Source organism: Drosophila virilis, chromosome 4 (genome assembly GCF_030788295.1).
Source record: "Drosophila virilis strain 15010-1051.87 chromosome 4, Dvir_AGI_RSII-ME, whole genome shotgun sequence".
Lineage (NCBI taxonomy): Eukaryota > Metazoa > Arthropoda > Insecta > Diptera > Drosophilidae > Drosophila > Drosophila virilis.
This window is the reverse complement of record NC_091546.1, coordinates 6,559,098-6,571,256: the sequence shown is the minus strand read 5'-3', so window position 1 is coordinate 6,571,256 and position 12,159 is coordinate 6,559,098. Positions and strand designations below refer to the sequence as shown.

Here is a 12,159-nt window from a genome sequence, read left to right as displayed (position 1 = left end):
GGAAGTCATAGAGAACAGACGTGCTCGCTCCTAAAAATATAATTATTTTGTGACTATAACGACACTCGGGACTTGCTGTACTGCCAGTATGCCTAATTGCAAAGAAAGTGATTTCTCTGTTCCGACATATATATATATATATGTATGTGGGTTGGGTAAATGCTGTATACCCAAATCCCACTGTGCACAACCAACAGCACAAGAATCCCTAGACAACGAACACGCTAAAAGACGAACGACGAATACACGACGCGTAACAACGAGCAAAGAAGACGGCGAATTCGCAGACGGCGAGTTATCCAAAAACGACGATCAACGAGGACAGTGCAAAGCCACGAGGGCAACGTACTGGACGTAGAGCAGAAGATGTTTGCTCGTTAAGACGAAAAGTTCAACGCTGGACCTGTGTGGTATGAAGGCTGAGAACAAAACGACGAAACGACGTGTTACTTTGATTCGAATGATAATCATCCTAAGCAATACAATTTGTTAAATCAACAATACACTTGTTTATAATAAACTTTTAATATAAAACCCCACATTTTGGGCGCTCGTCCGAGATTGAGCAAGATTGAGCGAGATTGAGCAAGTGTGAGCAAGATTGAGCGAGATTGAGCAAGTGTGAGCAAAAGTGAGCGAGATTGTGCAAGATTGAACAGGAGTGAATAAAGTTGAAAACGATCTTACGTTACAACAACAATTGTGCAAAACAAAAAAAAAAAAAAAACTATTCAAAAAAAAAAAATGTCGTGCCTTAATGATTTAATAAGTGCTAGCTTACGCTCAAGCAAAAAAGGGAGCATAACTGCGTTGCACAAGTTCATCTTTGAAAATGAGGGAGACAGAAATAATCGCAAACGTCTACGCGAATTTTCTGGCTTCGAGTATACAGAAAATGACGCAGAGTATAGTGCGAAGAAGGAATACGCATTGAACAATTTAACGCAGGCTGACCTTGTATCAATATGCAACATTCTAGGTATAGAATATGTTCACGCAGATTTGCATGGACACATTTTTCGTAATCTGATGAAAAACAATTTGATGGAATTCAACGAAGTAGACGAAGAAGCAACTGACGACGAAAATGAAATAGAAGAGGAAGCAGACAACGCTTCATTCCAGACCGCTGACCTTCGAAATAGGGAAAACTCGAAAACTAGGAGAATTGCTGAAAATTACGAAATTGCTCCTCGCTTTGCGATCAGCTTTCGCGACGTGGAAGAGAGCATTCGTTGTTTTGACGGCACAAACACTATTCCAGTAGAAGTGTGGATAGAAGAATATGAAGAGCAGGCAACACTCACGTATTGGAACGATTTCCAGAAGTTTCTGTTCGCAAAAAAGGCACTTAAAGGAATAGCGAAACTCTTCGTATTGAGTGAGAGAGGTTTAAGCACTTGGAACTCTCTCAAACGAGCACTCTTGGCAGAATTCAGTTCAAGTGTAAGCAGCAAAGAAATTCACGAACAGCTCGCGCAGACGAAACGCAGCAACAACGAGTGTGTATTCGAATTCTTTTATAGAATGAAAGACATTGCTTCTCGAGGTAAAATTGCAGATGACGCTTTCATACAGTATTTAATTGACGGAATAGATGAGAGAGGTGGAAACAAATCCATATTATACGGTGCGAAAAATTTAAATCAATTCAAAGAAAAGTTGAAATATTATAAAACAATGATTGAAAAAGAGTGTCGAGTCGAAAAGGAAAAAACAAAGCGTAACGATTGCAGTGTTAAAGAAAGAGACAAAAAAGCTTTCAACGTAAGCAAAGATGCAAAAAAAGATGTGAAATGCTTTAACTGTGGTGAAAAAGGGCATACGTCTAATTATTGTCAAAATAAAAATAAAGGAAAAAAATGTTTCAGATGCAATCAATACGGTCACATCTCGAAAGATTGTGAACAAATTGAGAAAAGTGAGGCCGTAATATCAAATACACGCAGTTTGCAAGCCAAAAACGATTTATCCTGTAAAGAAGTATGTTTCTCAAATAAGAAATGTGTAGCGTTATTTGATACTGGCAGCAAATTCAATATCATCCGTGAAGACTTTTATTGTGAAATTGGCAAGCCGAAGCTAGAAATCTGCAATGTTTTTCTTATTGGATTCGGCAGTGAGCGCAGTGAGAATAAAATAAAACCAACTGGACATTTTAAACATCTAATTCTTATTGACGATGAAGAGTTTATACTTGATTTTTACGTGGTTCCAATTAAATGTATTGATGTCAAAGTTATTCTTGGCGAAGAACTATGTTTACAGGCTGAGATTGTATTTAGTCGTAACGGTTTACAAGTTCGCAAAATGTCAAACAGTGAAGAGATAAATATACTAAGAATTTGCCCTGAAGACTTCGACTGCGTATACGACATAGAAGACACAGCAAGTGAGTATGCTAAACAAGAAGTTCGAGAACTTATTTCGAACTATGAACCAAATAAGACGAAGACAACAAATGTAGAGATGCGCATTGTAGTAAAAGATGAGGCACCAATATTTTCACGGCCGCGCAGATTGGCGTTTACGGAAATGAGTATTGTCGATGAGCAAATTGATGAGTGGCTTGAAAATGGCATAATTGAAGAATCTACATCCGAGTTTACTAGCCCGATAGTACTTGTTAAAAAGCGCAATGGTTCAACCCGGCTATGCATAGATTATAGAAGAATCAACAAGGTAATTGTTAAAGACCATTTTCCTTTACCACTAATCGAGGATCAGCTGGATCGATTACAAGAAGCGAATATTTTTAGTACAATTGATCTAAAAAATGGATTTTTTCACGTACCAGTGGCAGAATCAAGTAGAAAATATACTTCGTTTGTAACACATCGAGGACAATATCAATTTCTGAGAGTGCCGTTCGGATTTTCAAACTCACCAGGTGTTTTTCAACGCCATGTTAACGCGATATTTCGTCACCTGTCACGCAGAGGAATTGCTTTGCCATATGTAGATGATATTATCATACCAGCCAAAAACGAGCTAGAAGCGGTGCAACATTTAAAGGAAGTTATTGGCACATGCAAGGAGTATGGGTTGGAGCTTAACATTAAAAAATGCAATTTTTTAAAGAAACGTATTCAATTTCTTGGTCATGTGATCTGTAATAAAAAGATATTCCCATCACCAGAAAAAATTGAAGCTGTATCTAAGTTTAAGATGCCACAAACAATAAAGCAGGTAGAAAGTTTCTTAGGCTTGACAGGCTATTTTAGAAAATTTATACCAAATTATGCTACAATAGCTAGACCTTTAACGGAGATGACCAAGAATAAAGCGAAATTTAGAATTGAAATAGCAGAAGAGAATTCGGTTAACTTATTGAAAAAGCTTCTTACTGAAAACCCTGTGTTAAGTATTTACAATCAAACGTGTGAGACAGAGGTACACACAGACGCATCGATTGATGGCTTTGGAGCAGTTTTATTGCAGAAAAGCCCCGAAGATTGTCAACTGCATCCAGTTTACTTTATGTCAAAAAAGACTACAGATGCCCAACGTAAATACAGCAGCTATGAGTTAGAAATTTTGGCAGTCATAGAAGCATTGACGAAGTTTAGAGTGTATCTTCTAGGTATTCATTTTAAACTTGTAACAGACTGTAATGCATTTGCAAAAACTCTAGAGAAACAAAGTTTATGCACCAGGGTGGCACGCTGGATTATGTTCCTACAAGAATACGATTATACAGTAGAACATAGAGCTGGCACAAGAATGAAGCACGTCGACGCTTTAAGCAGATACCCAGTAATGATAATCAACGAAGATAGTATCAGTATTGCTATGAAAGATGCACAAGCCCGAGACGAAAAGATAAAAGCAATTAAGGAAGTTTTAACCGATAAAAATAAAGCATACGACGACTACTTCATAAAATCAGGTATTCTATACAAACTTATAAAAGATGATGAGTTAATAGTAGTACCCAGTGACATGCAAAAAAGAATTATTGGCTATGCTCATGACAAAGGCCATTTTGCAGCAAAAAAGACCAAAGAGTTAATTTGCCGAGAATACTTTATTCCTAACCTCGAAGAGAAGATAAAAAAGTATATAGATTGTTGCGTTCCCTGCATTTTAACAAATCGCAAAAGAGGCAAACAAGAAGGGCTGCTACACCCACTACAGAAGGAAGACGTTCCCCTACACACTTACCACATCGATTTCTTGGGTCCACTTGAGTCAACGCATAAAGACTACAAACACATTTTGGCGATTATTGACTCATTTACCAAGTTTTGTTGGCTGTATCCAACGAAGTCTACTAATGCAAACGAGGTCATTACAAAGTTAACTAATCAAAGTATTGTATTTGGTAACCCAGCATTTATCATTACGGATAGGGGCTCTGCCTTTACTTCGCAAGATTTTGTTAAATACTGTGACGACGAAGGCATAAAACTAGTTAAGACAACTACAGGCCTACCAAGAGTGAACGGTCAAGTCGAGAGGCTGAATGCTATAATTATTTCAGTACTCTCAAAATTGAGCATTGATGACCCAACAAAATGGTACAGACACATCAACCAAGTACAGCAGGCAATTAATTCGACATTTTCCAGAAGTATTGATGCGACACCTTTTGAGCTTTTAGTTGGTGTAAAAATGAAAACAAAAGAAGATCGGAAGATTCGAGATATAATCAATAAAGAAACAATAGCTTTATTTAATGACGATCGAACCGAATTAAGAGCAAAGGCAAAAACACAAATTTTAAAAATTCAAAATGAAAATAGAAATACATACAATTTGAGACGAAAGCATGCAAGACGTTATAATGTTGGCGACCTTATTGCCATAAAACGCACACAGTTTGGTAGAGGCCTAAAATTAAAGCCTAAGTTTTTGGGGCCCTATCAAGTCGTTAAGATTAAGCATAACAACGCGTATGATGTCCAGAAAGTAGGTAATTGCGATGGGCCGAAGAATTCTGCAACGTGTGCCGAATATATGAAGCCATGGTCCATTGGCAGCGATGATGAAGATGACGAGGAAGCATTCGGGCCGAACGCTTAGTCAGAATGGCCGAATGTGGGTTGGGTAAATGCTGTATACCCAAATCCCACTGTGCACAACCAACAGCACAAGAATCCCTAGACAACGAACACGCTAAAAGACGAACGACGAATACACGACGCGTAACAACGAGCAAAGAAGACGGCGAATTCGCAGACGGCGAGTTATCCAAAAACGACGATCAACGAGGACAGTGCAAAGCCACGAGGGCAACGTACTGGACGTAGAGCAGAAGATGTTTGCTCGTTAAGACGAAAAGTTCAACGCTGGACCTGTGTGGTATGAAGGCTGAGAACAAAACGACGAAACGACGTGTTACTTTGATTCGAATGATAATCATCCTAAGCAATACAATTTGTTAAATCAACAATACACTTGTTTATAATAAACTTTTAATATAAAACCCCACATGTATTCATATATATCCTAATAAGCGGAAAGCACTCAGATGCCTAGAGGCTTAGTGGTGTGCCGCTAATAAAAGCGGATTGGCATTCACTAAATAGCCGTGGCATTTACTTAATTGACATCTGCGCGCGGCATCATTAAATATTTGCTTATTTATCAGTATTTCGAACTCTACAAATTGCATGACAATTCAAAAATATGACGACAGGTGGTAGCTGCACGAAAAACAAATCATATACTATGCAAATACTTTGACAAATCTGACGTGTGCAAAACTCAATTTGAATTTTCAATTCCAATGCGTTCGGGGCCTTATTCCGTCAAAGCTCACTTGTGATGTAAATGTTAAAGTAAATGTATTCAAGCAGATTCCTCAGAAATTGAAAGCGAAGGGACTTTGGGGAATTAGGCTTATCGGAATACTCAGAAAAATGAAGGCTATGTGAAAAAAAATGGAAGTTAGCTTTAACTTTGCCAGAAATAAGTAGACTGAATATTTAAAATATTTAAAATCTGTATCTCTATCTGTATTTGTATCTGTATCTGTATCTGTATCTGTATCTGTATCTGTATCTGTATCTGTATCTGTATCTGTATCTGTATCTGTATCTGTATCTGTATCTGTATCTGTATCTGTATCTGTATCTGTATCTGTATCTGTATCTGTATCTGTATCTGTATCTGTATCTGTATCTGTATCTGTATCTGTATCTGTATCTGTATCTGTATCTGTATCTGTATCTGTATCTGTATCTGTATCTGTATCTGTATCTGTATCTGTATCTGTATCTGTATCTGTATCTGTATCTGTATCTGTATCTGTATCTGTATCTGTATCTGTATCTGTATCTGTATCTGTATCTGTATCTGTATCTGTATCTGTATCTGTATCTGTATCTGTATCTGTATCTGTATCTGTATCTGTATCTGTATCTGTATCTGTATCTGTATCTGTATCTGTATCTGTATCTGTATCTGTATCTGTATCTGTATCTGTATCTGTATCTGTATCTGTATCTGTATCTGTATCTGTATCTGTATCTGTATCTGTATCTGTATCTGTATCTGTTCTGTATCTGTATCTGTATCTGTATCTGTATCTGTATCTGTATCTGTATCTGTATCTGTATCTGTATCTGTATCTGTATCTGTATCTGTATCTGTATCTGTATCTGTATCTATATCTGTATCTGTATCTGTATCTGTATCTGTATCTGTATCTGTATCTGTATCATCTGTATCTGTATCTGTATCTGTATCTGAATTTACACCTTTATTTATATATATCTCTATATATATGATTCCCTTTCTGTCTGTTTGATACCCATCCCAAGCAATTGGTCCATAGAGTACAATTAAATGTGCGAATATTCGCAAATAAACAGAAATCTGGCAATTTCTATAAATTGAACTTATTTACTTTTGCGTCAGCCCCGACCGCTCTTTACTTTATTTTATATTAATTATGCTGCTATTTGAAAACAAGCTTTAGGCGGTTTTATTTTTAATTCGTTTCTTTAATTTTTGTTGTTTTTTGTTTGCTGGCTGCCATTTTGTGCGCAATTAAATTGCGTAAGCGTTTATTGCTCCCGGGCGTAAATGGTTTTGTGCGGGCGTGTGTGCATTATTATCATTTACATTTTTTTTTGTTTGGTTTGGTTGTATTCAGCATTTTTATATTTAATTGGTTTTACTTTTTCGGTATTGCTGCATAACGAGCCAGTTGCCAGTTGCCAGGCAGCCATTAACGCAATGCGGTTGCATATTTTTTATATGCACTGTAATTTTGCGCCCAATTTTATTCGAATTCGTATTTGCTTAAAATGAAGTGTGGCTTCATTAAATATGAAAATGATTGCCATTCGCTTTAATTTAATATTCATATGTAATATGCTATGGAAAATTTGTACATTTTCCATTAAAGTTAAATACGCTTTGATAAGCTGAAGAAAATGAAAACTATATCAAGCATGGTGAAAATATATAAAGACTACCAAGAAATTAATAAACAAATTTCTCAATCGGGATTAAGGAAAACATTAAATGATGTTAATGAAAATTCTGAAAAAAAAATCCGATTGCTCTAGAAAATTTACAAATTCTAAGAATATTCTAATCCAACAAAAATGTAATAAATTCTTCAGCTTAGCAAAAAATCAAAAACATAAAAAGTTGACACATTTTCCACCCAAAATATTTGAATATTTCCGCATATATCTTTGCATATTCCGGGTGTTTATGATGATAGTTACCCAACTTTAAGCTTTAGCACATTTTATAAATATGCAAATACTGGATATTTTTGCTTAAATGCATGTCTAAACTTATGCGAAAGCAACTTTGTGATGTAAATTTTTGGGAATATTCAAAAATGTTGTTCGGGGATTTGGTGTAGTGCGCCGTGAAGTGTTAATCAAATACGGCGTTGCCTCGATATGACAGATATATTGAGATGGAGAGCGATAGAGTGAGATAGAGAGAGAGAGAGAGAGGTGGCTGTAAACATAAAAGGAATTGGCTTAAAGGCTTCGGGGCTGCCATTGGATGTGAAGCCATGTGAAGCCAATTTATTTGCATTCTGTTCCTGTAGCTACGGCAACATTTTTATGAAGCGCGAAGCATTAAAAATCATATAAAATTTCCCTTTGACAAAGCACAAAGGGCAGCCCCAGCTCGAACCGGAGCCCGAAACCGAACCCGTAGTCCGCACTATTACGGCTCCGGGCTATGTGCGTCTGTCCGTTTCCCCCTCGATTCCCCCCTGTTTTCTGCATTCCCCCGCTGCCCGCGGCGCACAGCTGCCACTTGGTGCACTGACTGGCTGAGGCTGAGAGACCAGCCAAGCATCATCAAATGCAGCACACACAGCCGGGCAGACAGCAGTCGAGTAGTCACCCTTTACCCTACACCCTACACCCTTCATCAGACACCATGCCGCCAACCTTTCCAGCCCCGTTCGACCCGTTCGGCCCGTTCTGCCCATCGTCAACCCTAATCGAGGGTGGGACGCGGCCAACCCCCGCGTTTTGCGCTGATTATAAAATGCAAAACTAGCTTCTCCCAAAACTTGCTTTTATGTTTACATTAAATTTATTTTTTGCTTGCTCTCTCTCTCTCTCTCTCTCTCTCTCTCTCTCTCCCTCTTTAAATTTCCCCCAGCGCTTTGAATATCTTCATGTATGGAGATAATAATACGAGTGGAGGGGATTTTTATTTTATCCTCATGGCCAGTTCTTATAGCCCTTAAAGTTGTTGCTGTTGTTGTTGTTGTAGCTGGTAATATTATTGTTGTTGTTGCTCTTGTTGTTGTAGCCATCGTAGCTGTATTTCATGTGTCCAAGTTGCTGTCGCTTGTGCTGCAAATAATATGCTGCCGCTATATAATTTGCCTTTTGCTGCACAGATTTGCTAGCCGGAGCGCACAGTGGAGCGAGATCCAATTTGTCGTACATAATTTAATACTGCTTAAGCAGTATAAAGTGTATAGCTTAATTGTTTTATTTTATTATAATTTTAAAAATCATGTTGAAAATATTGAAAATATTTTTGAATTCATATAAATTATGGAATATCGATAAATGATTCATAGAAACAATTGTTATAGACGTGTTGGGGATTTGTATGTATTTAGTATGTGGAAATTTATTTTTTCACCCTCAATTTTTTCTTCTAACGCTATTTTGTGCATTAAAGTCAAATACTCGTTCTACTGTAATTTTGTAATCTACAGCGCAAAGCTAATTAAATTCAGTTCATAGTTGTTTATGCTTCGCTTGGCGAATTTCGAATTTCTTCTGGTTATGCCATTCAATATGTAATTATAGTTAGTTGATATTGCTGGGCGCTGTTCGTGCATGTTTCATCTGCAGCTGCACATATCCGGTTTTTCTTTCACCCACCCAAAAAACACCACCCAGATTACCGCCCAGCCAGGCAGCCAGCGATCCGCAGCGCAGCGAGCGAGCGGCTCTATAAAGTGGCCGAACTAACTGCCGCTATGTCATGGGTCTCGAAAAAAGGTCGTTCGTATGAAAGCTCACACACACACACACACAGAGAGACAGATGTATGCTTGAGGTCGTGGCCCTGGACCGAGGTGCTTACCGCACCACCCGTCACCCCTGTCGTAATCAGGTTGCTGCACGACGTCGACGTTTACTTTTTGACTGCCAGAGGCAATTGCTTTATTAAGAGTTTCTGCTCTACTTGATACGAGAGTTCCCTTCCGACTCTGCCCTGCCCACACACAAACACACACACACACCCACACACACGCATAGGTTTGCACCCTGCAAATGGCCATATATGTGTATGTGTGAGAGTGCAATGCTAAAGCTTAATCTTACTTAGTTAACTTTAAATTAAATCTTGATATTCACATATCGTTGACTCAGCCCCTGTTGTTGACCTCGCCTCCACCCTTCATTCTCCGGCTGCTGCTGTCTCGCCTCGCTGGGAATTGGGCGTGGAAGCTGGGTTTGGGTGCCAGAACATGGCGTTGTTTTAATGTGCAGGCGTACTGTTTTACTGTGTATCTCTGTCTGTGTGTGTGTGTGTGTGTGTGTGGGATGCCAATTTTCATGCGGTCTCGGTATACCCTTTACACACACGTGCACACACACACTCTCACAAATGGGAAAGCAGCTCATGTTATTGCCATCAGGCAGACGGTTTCACATTTTTATTTTCATTTCTCACAATACATGTGGGCATTTTTAGTAAATGTGTGTGTATATGTGTGTGTCTGTGTTACCATAGAAATTTTATTTTAATATTTTTTTAATGAGCATGCTAAAAATTTAATACATTTTCGTAATATGCGGCTGCCTTCTTTTTTGTTTTTTTTTTTTTTTTTTTGTTGCTGTTGCAATTCCTGTTGCTGCCACACTAGCATTCGCCCCTGTTCTTTTATTTTAATTTTTGTTTATATATATATTTTTTTTATGGTATTTAATTTTTATTTCGTACTGTTTTATTACATGCTCTCTCCGTGCATGCCTTTCACTCGATGCTTACGTGTGCGGCTTTGCAGTTGGGGTTTTTCTGCGAGCCTTCAGTTAATGTAAAGTTTACCCAGCAATTTGCACATTGGCATCTCAGCTATTTAGTATTTCACATATTATGTTGAATTTGTGTTTGTTAAAAAAAAAAATACATATATATATATAATTTAATTTTACAGTTTCCATGAAATGGGAGCGTTGGATGGATGAGTTGTGAAATAAGAGCAAAAGTTGGCAATTTTATATTGAAAATAAGTGAAATTTGTTTGTGAAAATAGATGTGGGAGCACAATTCAACATATAACATATTTAAGCTCTTTTTCTGAAATACAAGTAAAATAATCTTTGTCTACATTTGTGGAAGACCACATATTTACATTCATATAGATACATACATACATTCATAATAAGATTTTAAACATCTACAACGATAAAATCGAGCTATATACATTTTGTTATATTTTATAACAGGACTTCTGAGCAGGCTCTTAAAACTGAAATATACAAATGTAACCTAATTTGACAAAAAATGGCTAGGAATTACTTCAACAAATACCAAAATGTTTACCAACAATTGGATTGATTCTACACAAAAAACTTTGGGAAGATTTCTTAGAATATCCCGTCCAAGGAATACCAGGTTTGGGAATACTATATTTTTTTAGACTCACAGGAATGCGGACTTTTGTTTGACATTAAAAAAATTATATATTTAAAACTTTGACCAATGTTGATGAAACTGGAACGGTTCTTAAACATCATGATTGTAATAGATTCTATAAGCCTTCCTGGACTCCATTTTCCCATTTTTTCACTATTCCATGCATTTCCTCAAAGGTTCGACTCTGAGCTTAATTCCATTCGATCTGAAATGCCTCAACTTCCTCAGATCGGACCTAATCTGAGAATGGTCATTTAATGTTTGATATCTTTCGTGTCTTACTTATTTAGTTCTAATACATTTTTATCTTTTCAGATTGAAGGAACCATTTTAATAGATTCTATTGCCATTCGCGAGTCTATATGTTATATTCAGCAACGCACTGCAAGTAGCCGGGATAAAGTTTATTAAGTAAATGAACTAAAAAGTCCTCAATAAAATAAAATAAGCAATAATTATAAATTCTACCTTTATCAGTATAATTTGTAGACTAAAAAACAATGTTAGATATATGCGTTTCCATTATTATTTATATTGATCATTTAATATAGAACATTTAATCAATTTGCAGTTTTTCTGCAGTTTTCTACAGCATACTTTTGGTCTGATCATAAAAATAAACCATTCACAATATACGCATGCTGCAATTTTAACAAAAAATTAAAAAGGAAATAACTCGGTTAAATTCAGTACGATTTCGAAGTGATATACCTCTTTCTACTCGTACGGACCCCAACTATCGATTGCCATTCAAAAATCCACATTCTAAGAGATGACCCAAATTGACCGAAAATACAGTGTAACCATCACGTTTTTTTCGAAAAATGATTTTTTTCCGAAATCGAAAAACGTTGATGGCATTCGATTCTACTGACCTCCGCGGGTAACCCCTCCCAATCTGCCCTCTATCGGGCTTCATTTGGCCGAGATATCACCATTTAAAGTTTTCCAAAAACATGCGTGTGGTTATGGACACAGAAGTAAAGGAAAGCATTGCATACTTTTGTGATGTCCACATAATACGTTTGAACCTATTAGAGTAGCTTTTCTACAGCATATTCT

At 37.2% G+C, this 12,159-nt stretch overlaps 1 protein-coding gene across 1 annotated transcript in view; it reads left to right on the top strand.

Moving 5' to 3' along the window:
- The window catches only part of Dhc36C (Dynein heavy chain at 36C), a 56,053-nt gene extending 44,492 nt beyond the window's left edge, over positions 1-11,561 (top strand). The window contains exon 24 of the mRNA XM_032438351.2: positions 11,413-11,561. The gene's annotated coding sequence lies outside the window, so the exon portion shown is untranslated. The remainder of the gene's footprint in view (positions 1-11,412) is intronic.
- Positions 11,562-12,159: the final 598 nt, after the last annotated feature.